The sequence below is a fragment of the Pteronotus mesoamericanus genome, unplaced genomic scaffold, assembly GCF_021234165.1.
Source record: "Pteronotus mesoamericanus isolate MK-2021 breed Mesoamerican mustached bat unplaced genomic scaffold, CSHL_Meso_final scaffold_85, whole genome shotgun sequence".
Lineage (NCBI taxonomy): Eukaryota > Metazoa > Chordata > Mammalia > Chiroptera > Mormoopidae > Pteronotus > Pteronotus mesoamericanus.
The window spans coordinates 19,140,196-19,153,297 of NW_026555329.1; the positions used below are offsets into that span (position 1 = coordinate 19,140,196).

At 37.0% G+C, this 13,102-nt stretch overlaps 1 protein-coding gene and 1 non-coding gene across 2 annotated transcripts in view; one reads left to right on the plus strand and one right to left on the minus strand.

The window, feature by feature from the left end:
• PPP1R9A (protein phosphatase 1 regulatory subunit 9A) overlaps positions 1–13,102 on the minus strand; it is a 269,005-nt gene that overhangs the window by 126,660 nt on the left and 129,243 nt on the right. The window lies entirely within an intron of this gene.
• LOC129063559 (U6 spliceosomal RNA) lies at positions 1,608–1,713 on the plus strand. Its single transcript, XR_008528351.1, has one exon. It is a non-coding gene; the product is annotated as a U6 spliceosomal RNA (small nuclear RNA).

The following is a 13,102-nucleotide window of genomic DNA, read 5'->3' on the forward strand; positions in this document are numbered from 1 at the left end:
TGTACGTAATCAACAACCAAGTGGAGGATGTAAATTCTTCAAATTTAGCATAGCTATGATTAACTCTGTGGAAGGATAAGTTATATATATGGAGATATTTAATAAGATAATATTTCAAGATAAGTAGAGCTTTATTCAGGTCAAATACAAAGAAATTATTAATGAAACAAAATGATTAGAAGGTCCTATATCACTTCATTTTGACAAAATAGAATTCAATTACAACCACTATCATTTATCTGCAAATATGTGGTTGTTAAAGTACTTAAAATTTTTAAAAAATAAGTCTAATTTCTCCTTGCAAAAACAGTGTATGGCATTAAAGTAATCAGGAAGAAATTCCATCATAAATAAATAAAACTTAGCTCATTCTAAATTGGGACAAATTCTAGGACAGAGAAGCTTGAATTGGTTTTTCCAGTAGACAGCTTAAAAGAAAGCTAGGCAATGGCACTGATGCTCATGTTTTTCACAGTATTTTTCAAATTATTATAAACAATTAAACATACCAATGAGGAATTAGCAATGTTCTCTTTCAGCTCAACCAGACTTTTGGTTTAAATGGAGACATATGCTTCAGAAACTGACAACTGGTAGCCAACATGAAATAAACTGGTGACATTGGTCCAGTTCCCACTGGACAGGTGTCAACATCACAGAAAAACTCAACCAGCTGGCATCTATTGGCACCTTTTGTGGGGGATGGGATCATCTCCTAAGAGAAACAGCTGACTTCTCATTCGCAGAAGTTAATACTCTTGTACAGACAAAGCAGGATGAGTTAGTAAGTCAGGTTCTGTTCTAGCATTTGTCTTAGCAGTCGATGTTTGCTTCTTCTTTCACTACCAGAGCCAGCACTGTGTTTCTAACGGCCCACGGAGGGAGATTATTCTGAATTGTCTTAACAGAAGAACAGGTGGAGGCAAGTGCTATATAACGTGCGGGTGTTGAGATTAAAAGGAGAAAGCAGGACACTGGCCACACCAACGCTCATCTGGGAGCTTCTCAAGGCTAGGAAGAAAACGCGAGTCTTTCCTGAGGTATAGGAGTTCCTTGGGTATAGAAGTTTATAATCAACCATGCCAAGCCCCCAGGGGTGGCCACACCTCTTATGCAAGGGCTAAAGGATATCATGAAAATTAAACACTAAACTCTTAAGTCCTTAGGAACCTTGAGAAGAGCGCCTCATCTTAAGAATTTGCCCAGAAACAGAGTAAAATAGCCTTGAAGGGAACCTGACCATTTTTTCAAGATCAACAAAAATAACAGAATGGGTTCAAGACAGAGGGGCTTCTGACACAAAAAACTCTGTAAACAAACTTCCAGAAATTATGCCTTTACCCAGAGTGGTGGAAGACAATGCAAAAACATGAAAAACACTGAATTAAAGAGGCAAAAAGTGGGTGAGACTCTCAAGAATGTTAACTTCAATACAGCAGAAGAAAGTGATGTGATGTAAAGCTTCCTAGTGGTAGCTGAGCTAGAAGGGATTCTTACTCCTTAGATAAATGGGTTGATGGACAGAGACTGCATACCGACAGTGATAGTCTTCCTTGTGTCAACATGACTAGACTACAGGCTCCTGTTACTTAATTAAACACTAGTGTGTGCCACTAGTGTAGTAGCACGTATACTAAAATTGGAATGATACAGAGATTAACACAGCCACTGTGCAAGGATGACACACAGATCAGTGAAGCATTTCATATTATTTTTTTGGAACAAAGTAGCAGAAAACACTGAATCAGAGCAGTAAAATGAAAAAAGAATGTTTAAAAAATGAGGATACTTTAAGAGACCTTTGGGACAACATGAAACATAACAAAATCAGCATCATAGGGGGACAGATGGAGAAAAGAGAGAGCAAGGAATTGAGAACCTATTTGAAGAAATAATAACTGAACACTTCCTTAACCTGGTGAAGGAAAAAAACACACAAGTCCCAGAAGCACAGAAAGCCTCATACAAGATAAACACGGAGGCCTCCACCAAGACGTATCATAACTTAAAGTGCAAAGGTTAAAGACAGAGAGAATTTTAAAAGCAGCAAGAGAAAGACAGTTACCTGCAAGGGAGCTCCCATAAGACTGTCATCTGATTTCTCAAGAGAAACATTCCAGGCCAGAAAGGACTGGTACAAAGTATTCAAAGGGATGAACAGCAAGGTACTACAACTAAGACTACTTTACCCAGCAAGGCTATCATTTAAAATTGAAGGAGAAATTAAGACCCTCCCAGACAAGAAAAAAAACTAAAGGAGTTAGTTGTCACCAAACCAGTGTTGCAAGAAATGTGAAAGGGTCTTCTTTAAGAAGATGGACAGAAAAAAAAGAGAGGAACAGAGTTATAAAGAATAAAGTGGCAATAAATACATATCTATCAATAGTCACTTTAAATATAAATGGCTTAAATGTGCCAGTGAAAAAACATGGGGTAGTGGAATGATTAAGAAAACAAAATCCATATATATGTTATCTACAAGAGAACCACCTAAGAACAAAAGACACAGGGAGACTAAAAGTAAAGGGATAGAAAAAGCTATTTCATGAACGTGAAAACGAAAAAAAAGCTGGGGTAGAAATATTTATATCTGACAAAATGGGCTTTAAAACAATGGCTATAATAAAAAATAAAGAAGGAGACTACCTAATGATAAAGGCATAAATCCAACTAGAGGATATAACCCTTGTGTACCCAAAAAAGGAACACCTAAAAATATAAAGAAAATCTTGATGGACACAAAGGGGAGAGAGCAACAGTAACACACTTACAGTAGGGGATTTTAACTCCCCATTGACCTCAATGTATAGATCTGCTAGGCAGAAAATAAACAAGGAAACAGTGGCCTTAAATGACGTACTAGATGGATTTAATTGATATCTTCAGGCCATTTCATCCCAAATCAGCAGAACATACATTCATTTTTAAAATTTAATCTTTATTGTGTTTTTTCCATTACCATTTGGTCCCCTTACACCTCGCTCCTCCCAGCAATCACCACACTGTCATTCATGTCCATGAGCCCTTTCTCCCTTTTTCCCAATCCCTCAAGTGCACAAGGAACATTTTCTAGGCTAGACCATATGTTAGTACACAAAACAAGTCTCCATAAGTTTAAGAAGCCTGACATCATATCAAGCATCTTCTCTGACCATAATGGTGTGGAACTGGAAGTCAAACACAAGAAAAAAATTAACACACAAACACATGGAGGCTAAATAACATGCTACTAAACAATGAATGGGTTAATAATGAGATCAAGGAAGAAATCAAAAGATACTTTAAAACAAATGATAATAAGAACACAATAATTCAAAATATATGAGACACAGTTGAAAGCAATCCTAAGAGGGAAATTCATAGCATTATAGGCCTACTTCAAGAAACAAGCAAAATCTCATAAAAAAACAATCCAACCTTACACTTAATGGAATTTGAAAAAGAACAAACAGCCTAAAGTGAGCCAAAGAAAGCAGATAATAAATATCATAGCAGAAGTAAATGAAACAGAGTCTAAAAGAAAACAATACAAAAGATCACTGAAACCAAGAGCTGGTCCTCTGAAAAAATAAACAAGACTGATAAACCTTAATCAGACTCATCAAGAAAAAGACAAATAAATAGAAGTAGAAATGAAAGAGAACTAACAACTGATACCACAAAAATACAGAAGATTATAAGGAAGTATTACAAAAATCTACACGCCAACAAATTGAACAATCTGGAAGAAATGGATGAATTCCTAGAAACATACAATTCACCAAAACTGAATCAAGAAGAAATGGAAAATCTGAAGAGACCAATTACAAGTAATGAAATTGAAGCAGAAATCAAAAACCTTCTGACAAACTAACATCCTGGACCAGATGATTTCACAGGTGAATTTTACCAAACATTCAAAAAGGAACTAATACCTATCCTCCTCAAACTGTTCCAAAAAATTCAGAGCAGGTAAGTCTCCCAAGCTCATTTTATGAAACCAGCATTATCCTAATTCTAAAATCAGATAAAGACACTACAAAGAAAAAATTAATAGGCCAATATCCCTGATGGATATAGATGTAAAAATTCTCAACAAAATATTAGCAAACTGAATACAGCAATACATTAAAAAGATTATACACCATGATCAACTGGGATTTATTCCTGGGATGCAAGGTTAGTATAATATCTGCAAATCAATGAACATGACAAAACATAACAAAACATAAACAAAATGAAAGACAAAAATCATACAACCACATCAATAGATGGCAAAAAAGCTTTTCACAACATCCAGCACCCATTTATGATAAAACTTCCAGCAAAGTGGGGACAGAGGGAACATATTTCATCATAAAAACAATATATGACCACCCACAGCTAACATCATACTCAGTGAGGAAAAACTAAAAACATTTCTTTTAAGATCAGGAACAAGACAAGGATGTCCACTTTCACCACTCTTATTCAACATAATCCTGTTTATAGTTCTTATAAACACAGCAATCAGACAAGAAGAAGAAGAAATTAAAGGCATCCAAATTGGAAAGAAAGTAAAACTGTCATTATTTTCAGATTACATGATACTGTATATAGAGAACCCTAAAGATTCCACCAAAAAACTACTGGAACTGATAAATAAAGTCAGCAAAGTAGCATAATACAAATTAATATCCAGAAATTGGCTGAATTTTTATACACAAATAATGAACTATCAGAGAGGGAAACAAAGAAAACAATCCCATTTATTTGCATAAAAAGTACTTAGGAATAAATTTAATGAAAGAGGTAAAAGACCTGTATTTTAGTGTCTTACAAAAAATTGTAAGACACTAAAGAAAGAAATTGAGGAAGATACAAATAAATGAAAGCATATACCATGCTCATGGACAGGAAGACTTAAAATTGTTAAAACGTCTATACTACCTAAAGCCATCTATTCCTATCAAAATTCCTATCAACACAATTCCTATCAAACCTACAAGAAATATTCCAAAAACTTATATGAAACCATGAGAGACCCCTAATAGCCACAGCATCAGCAATAATAAGTGTGTAAGAGAAGGTATGTGGAAGATGTACTGGGAGAAAGTGTGGCACGTACAAGATAGGAATAAGAGAAGAGAGCAGAACAGAATGATACAGCAGGAAGTAATTCAATATGGCCATAATTGGAGCAGTGAGTGAATGAGAAAAAAGTATATGGTGAGAACTATTGTGCGAATAAAATTCACATTCTCAAACCCTGAAAGAGAATGGAGGCTTATGAAAAAGATGAGAAGGGACCAGAGTTAGAAGGAGAGAAATGAGCTAGCAGCTATAGGAATTCTGTCTCCACCCCTTTTGGAGGACTTGGTGGAAGTGCAGGCCCTGAAGGTACTAGACGACTTCCCCTAGAGAGTCCCTAGCAGTGGGTCCGGTTGTCCATACAACACAGACGGGAGGCAGGCCGTTGGCTCACTGCCCCGCAGGAGGACAGGGAAGCGAGAACACAGACACCACTAGGCTCCGAGGAACGGGAGTAAAAACAGCCACTGAGGACGAAGTGCCGCTTCCAGGGTCAGCCAGGGCAACGGAGGCATGTTAGTGACGACGGCAACAAAAGACCTACCTCTACCAAATATATCTGCAACATTTTTAGGGTGAAATTACACAGAAATCATGAAAGGTAAAGGTTTACATAAAATCCTGCACTTCAGTTGTGTGCTGGTCTCTGGAAAGGGAATCCATCCATCAAGTTTGTCATTCTACCAGGAATCAAATAATAAAAGCAAAGGCTGCACAATTTTCTAAAATCTTAAACAGATTCAATGCTGACAAGGCTTAGGGAAAGGAAAAAAAAAAAAAGACTTTTAGCAAACATTCCTAGCACCGACTGAGACCTACTTAGCCAACTAAAAATTTTAATTTTTGTAAAGGTCATGGGTGACACATGCCTAATTTTTAAACTCTGCAAGCTGAGGCCAGACATCACATGGTGGAAAAGTGAAAAACAAGACTGAAATACAAATAACCAATTGTTAGGGAATGCATATATACATGAGGACACTGAGGCTAGGGTGCAAGGCTGAGCTTGGAAATCCAAGACTAGATGCAAAAGGAACTATTCTGGCCAGCTGCCATCCAAAGTTAAAATTAATCATGTTACTTCACAAAGCAGGAAAGACTCTGCTTTCTTATAAACAAACTGTCCCTTCCATTTAGACTTCTCCAAGAGCGAGAGTCGAATGCAATTGACCTATTCTGGATCATCCTTGACAATGTAAACATACACGAAATCTACAAATGGGATCTGTCTCATGCTTCCCTTATTTATAGGCAAAACCTAAAGGGCAGGAATACTTTATAGGAAAACATGATAATCAGCCATCTTTCAAAACATGTGGAGGACAGTGCTGTCACATTACTCTCGGCGTTTCTGAGGTGGAAGCTGCCACCCTTCCATTACGATAGGATTAATGGTCAAATCTGGGGACCACTGACCCTTGAATCACACTAACCTTGACTTCACACATATATCTTGTAAAAAAAATGGCTTTGTAAATACCACGTGTACCGCTGTGCTCCTTAAATCCATTGTCTGCACAACCTCAGAAACTTCCATAAAAAAGATGCCAGCAAAGCTAAGCAGTGATGTGTTAAAAATAGGTGAATGCTCTGAAAACAGAGAAGAGGATGCAACAATTACTGCTACCTGGATCCCTGATTCCACATAGACAGTCCACACTCTGGGTGACTGTGACACCTTCAAAGAAGTGCCTCAAATTCAAAGTGCCCCCAAACAAAACTGCCTGTCTCCCATCCTCGGCCTCCTGTACGGTCTCTGATGTGAACTGGATCCTTTTGGTCATGTGGGCTTGAAAAGGCAGTCAGTCATATAACTAATCTTCCTCTTCATTTCCCCATACATGCCCACTTAAAATTAGTTGAAATTTCCTGTTTATTTTATCTTTAAAAGGATTCTTGTTCTCATTCCTTCCTGACCGCTCAGGTCCCTAATAATTAAATTATCCTGCAACACAGTCATGGCATTCTGCTCTACTCCAACTTATTACTCACCACCTCTCAGTGCCATTCCCGAAGCATGGCTTTAACCATGGCACTGTGGGCCAGGAACAGACGTGGGGTACAAGATCGGGGTGGGGCACAGAAAGAGAGCATGAACTTATAGGTGATATTACATTTCTTCTGGACACTTTTTCTGTCCTTTCCAATTTTGTATAGTGACCAAGTATTACTTTCTAACGGGAGAGGACACTCTAAAAAGCTTTCTGACATCCTTCTTTCCCCCAAGAATAAAGCTCAAAGATTTCAGAAGAACATCAAAATTCTCTAAGATCTGACTCCTGCCTACATTGCTAGCCTTTACCTAACACTACTTCCTTTCACTCACTCTATGATATAAAAACATACTACTTTACTACATGTTTACAAGGCTTTCTTTCATATTTGCATATCATATATATGATAATATAGAATTATCATATTCTGCTACATACTGTATTTATCTGTGACCACATTTTCTATTCAAGTAAGCTCTTAGCTCCTGTGTGTGAGGTAGTCTTCTTCACTTTTCTATCACATACTGGTTTTGGGGTATTTTTTCCCAGCTTTATTAAAGCATAACTAACAAAAATTGTATCTATTTAACAACATGATGTAACTATTTAGCAACATAATGTTTAGTGTATTATTATGAAATGTTTACCACACTCGGTATCACCTACTGTTAACAGTACAATGTCTTAAAAGCTAAGGGTATTTTATAATCGTCAGTGGTCTATATATGAATGGCGTCTTAAATCAGAACTGCTTCTGAACAAAAGAAAAGTGACCTTTAAAAGATAAAAGGGAGCCCCATCATAAAAACCTTTAAAAAAACATACAACTTCAAAACAAAGAAGTATTCACATATAGAAAGCTGGGGATGACTTTTCATGGTCATCAATTAGCCAAATAAACCTATTATAATACCCATTTAGTATAATCATTTACAAGGCTATATTTTAGAAGAGATGACTTAATAACATGGTCATAATGAAATCAAGTATTACCAAAGGAAAAATATTTGTTACTAAAATTAATTTTATATTCTATTGTAGATAATATGAAAAAAGACCACTAACCTCCTTTATTAAAGGCCAGTTAGCTCCTACCAAGAAATTTTTTAATGCCCCCTGTTTTAATCAGTTTAGCATGACTGACAAGAGAAGTCATTTTGGTAGAACTGATAATGTTTTAAATGTATTTTAAATGCTAATATAAAAAGTGTATTGAAAAAAATGTATTGGTAGGAATAGGACAGTTGAGGATAATTAACTTTATTAGTTATGAAAATTTATCATTTTAAATATAATAATATGGAATATTGGTTTCTCTGGTCACAATGAGGAGGAATTTAGAAGTATTTCAATTGCAGTTAGACACTGAATTAAATGCATAAATATATAAAACAGGTTGGCTCCCTTTGTAGCTGTGAGTCTCGCTTCCGTCCCTAAATAATCTGGGGTCAGTAAAGGCCCCAGCATGATAAAGACCTGCTGATTAAAACCCAGCAGTCACTTTTACAGTTCTGCAGTCTGTACATGGCAGTCTACCCATGAGAGACTTCATCTGATGGTGCCTCTCAAGCCAAACTCAAAACAAAAAAAGACCCCCCAAACAATCCGGGTGTAGGAGCTCAAGCCTATCAAAATCTGTCCCCATGCCATCTCCCCCCGCCACGCTGACATCGGGAGGGTGAGCGTGTGGGCCCCATGTCCTCAATGTGATGTACCCAGCTGCCCCTTCTCTCTCGTGACTCAGTCTGATGTAGCCAAAGCACTTAGAAACAAAGCTTACAGGAAAACTGTGCCTCACCTTTTCATTTTGGAAGAAACAAAAAGAACTGTTTCATAATACAGTACGCAATTTGTTGACTACTTTGGAGGTTCATTATGACAACATCCTCCAATGTTCAATTACTTCCTTCTTCTCCAAAATTCCTTGAGTCCTCTATCAGACATTTAGTACTTATATCCTGCCTTTTATTTGTTATGTATTTAAATCTTATCACTCCCTGGCCTTTTCATCACAAGGCCAGCATCTCGTTCCTCACTGCATCTCTAACACCTGATACAGGGCCTGACACAGGGTACCTACCCCACAGGTGTTTGTTGATGGAAGTGCCTTATAAGGACGACTGTTTGACAGATACAGTTCTTTGGAAATTCCGTAACTAAGCTCCTTGAATAGGTGCTCCATTCATTCATTTAAATAGTTGTTCAAGCTTTCTAGATAAGCTGGCAAGGAATCACCTTCACTGTCTGGTCTACCCTGCTGGTTTCCACTACAGCTTTGGCATTTAGGGCACTGAGATGCTGGCAGCTGTTACAGGAAGCACAAAAAAGTGCACCATCGGGAGTCAGCCCTTAACAAAAGGTAGTATCAGAGACACAGAATATAAAAAGCTGCTTCTCTGGTAGTTGTGCCTGTTCCATTGCTGGTTCTTTCTACGCCTTACTCACTGTGTGTAACGTAAATAGAGGGTAAGCAAAAATAGGTTCACAGTTGGGAGTATGCAAAACAGGTTATTCTTGCATTACTATTTATTAATTATTGTATTATTCTCCATACGAACAACTCCAAACCTACTTTCACCCACTCTGTATATATCAATCAGCCTCCATTAATTAGTGAAAAGAAGGTTTCACCAATGACCATTAAGGGGCATAAGGAGCACCTACCCACTCTATTTACAGGCAAATAGCAGACTTGGTTGAAACTTTGCTTCAATTTTGTTCAAAAAGAACTTAACGGAGAATGACAGGGAGATGATAATGAGGAGATAAGGAAGAGGAGGATAACTATAGCTATCACTGAGTGACTCATTTAAATCTCATAATGGTTCTATTTTGCAGATCGGTGAACTTCAGGCTCATAGATGACAGGTAGTTTGCGCCAAGACACATGAAAAATATCTAAGTGACAAATGAAATCCAAGCCCAGGTCTGGCTGAATGAAAAGTTCATGTTCTTTACCCCATGCCATTCAGCTTTAGGAGAGGAAGCATTATTTAAAATGCCAAAATATAAAATAAGCATCCCTATATAAAATAAACACCCCCCCCAACAACTGCAAAGGTCCAATAAATAGGGGGGAATTCAAACTTGCTAGTAACTAAAAAAATGCAAATTACATACAGCATTTTTCATCTATAAAGATTTAAAACCAGACAAAGGAATAAATGTGTTGTCATTCTAATGCACTGTGGATAAAGTAAACTGGCACAACTTTCTAGAGGGAAATGTGTTAAAAATCTTAAAAACTTTAGTATCAATTGACCTAGTAAGTTCTAAGAATTTAATCTAATGAAATCATAGATATACTAGAATATTCATGTGCACTGACATTAATCACTGTATTGTTTACAAAAGGAAAAATCTGAATAAATCTAAATGTCAAAAAAAGAAGAATGAACAGATAATGGCATATCCATAAGACGCAACACACTGATAGCATAACAATCACGCTCTGGAAGATTATTTAATGACACAAATGATGTTCAATTATGTGGTATATGGAAAGATGATTAATACAACGTGTGTGTACACATACCCAGGATATACGAATGATCTCAATTTTGTATATACATACAGATATAATAATCTCTGGGTACTAGATTTATAAATGATTTTATTTTCTTTATGTTTTCTAGCTTTTAATAAAACAGACCTTTAGTAAATGAATGAAAAAAATAATAAATGTTATTTTAAAAACACTCATTACCAATCTTGAATAATCGAGGCGCGTAAGTCTTTCTACATACTATAAAAGCAGGTTTGTCTGGTTTTCTATTAATTTAAAGTATATTTCCATAGCACTTACAGTGTTAACTTATATAGTGATAACTGATGCTTGCAATGATGAGACTAAGGAACAAAAAGACCTTGTGTTTTATCAAACTTGAATGTAAACTAAAATCATTATAATTTTTTATGTCATAAGCATATTTGTGCCAAGCAATTTAGAAACTGTGCTTGACAGTTAAGGTATCATTGAAAAAAACAAAACAAAACAGACAAAAACAAAAAACGAACAAACAAAATAACATTTGTAGTTTTGACCTTGAATATTAAAACACTGCCAATGCCTTGATCCTGGATGACAACGATCTAGATGGCACTTTTTATTCAAGGGAGCTTAGTGGCTGGAACACTGAGGTTGAAGTCTAACAACATGCTACAAGAAAGTCGACTTACTTTCTCTTCTTTCAGACATCTGGCTGAGGGTCTGCTCAGTGGAAAATCACTGCTCATGCTGAGCGAAAACTAACATATGCTTCAGATGAAGTTTTCTGGGCTTAGTTCACCAGAGCTTTGTGTGTTTCTATGGAATGATTTTTTCATCCTATGAAAATAGAATACTGGTCCCCTGAGTTACATCTATAGATAAGTATGCCATCCTGATTAGTCTGAAGAATAACTTTATTTAAAACCCAGTAAAATGATAAATTAGTTTAATTCAGGGGAAAAAAATAGCTTCTATAGTATACGATTACAGAGTTTTACAACCAGATGGGATCTTGGCAATTGCCCAAAGAGGAATGCAAATAATCACCGTACGTAGCATTCCCTGCCTTGTTGTGGGCTCACCAGGTGAATAATGCTGGCTAAGTCCACCCATCTTCCCAGCATTTGCACTGTGGTCGCTGCTAATTGATCAAGTTAGAAGAAGGAGAAAACAAACATATTTGCCATATCTGGTTTAATCTCTCAGCTTCAAGGGAGGCAATCCAAGATTACACAGTTAATCAAAGCTGATGTTAGAACAATAATTTCCATGTGTGTTACAGTGTATTCTTGATACTGCCTTCTATTCCTTCAGGATTTTGCTCTATAAAAAAGACAAGTGGCAAAACAAGTCCTTTCACAAGAACCAAATTGAGCCCTCCTCGGAAAACACTCCAGTTTGGATGTCAATTATACTTCACATATGAGGTTTATGTGTTCAAATCATTTGAAAGAAAGAATATTAAAAATGATAGTAGTTGTTTTAAGGTAGCTGAATTATGAATTTGCTTCATTGTCTTTAATATTCTCACATTTTGGTTTTCTGCACACAAAGATGGAAATGAGAAAATTCACTTAATTTTCTATTTAAAAGGCAATACATTAGCATTCCTACTTATAAATAGATCTCGGCATGGTGACTCAGACGATCTGCTCTTCCACTTGTGTTATCTTAAGTAAGTTGACCTTTGTAGGCCCACATTTTCCCCATTTTTAAAAATGAGAGGAGTGAAGTAAATGGTCTCTAAGATCACTCTCAGCTCTGAAAAACCACACCTACAATAAACCTGCTGTCTGAAAGGAGGCTATCCTGGTCATGGTTCCTGGCCTTAGCAGTGCCACTGACGGAGAAAGCCACCTTTCCCGGCTTTATTTTTCATAGGAAGGGACAAGAATTAGTGCATGAGCCTCCAGGCCCTTCATTTATTCACACCACCCTGGCTGGTCCTTCAGTGATGAGAGACTAGGCCTCTGCACTGTTCTTCCCTTCTGAAAACAGGCTGCCTACAGGAAGCCTACATTCTGGTCTGCTCCTCAGTGCTGTCATTTTTAGGGCTTTCTCTTGGGCTGTGGTCCTCCAGTGCCAGCAGGGACTGGGTAGGTGAGTCAAATTTGGGAGTACAGAATTTACAAGGCTGCTGTTCCTGCAAACCTAAGCTACAGCCTCACATTCAGTCTTTAAGAGGGGATGCTTTCATTGCCACAGCTACACCTTTTATTAAGCTATCTCCTGAATGGTTCCAGATTTATCAGAGAGGAGGGATACTGTTCAAACTTTAGCCTCAAAAACAAAAACCAAAAAACTGTTTGTTCAAGAACGCAGGCAATTATGGGTGTAGTTCATCCACTTTTAATATAAGGTTCCCCAGCCGCACAGTGTTTTCTGAGTGCTTACAAACTTCAGTGAGCCTTCCAAAATTTAAAGTTATAAAGTATGTCATATTAAATACCATGCTCCTGAAATAAAAATGGAGGCTTTCGTAAGGTCACTACCACCCGTTTAGATCTCTTAAATTGGAAATTGGAGGATCGGGTCCAGCGTATTCCACCCCCTTAAATAGCCTGACTTT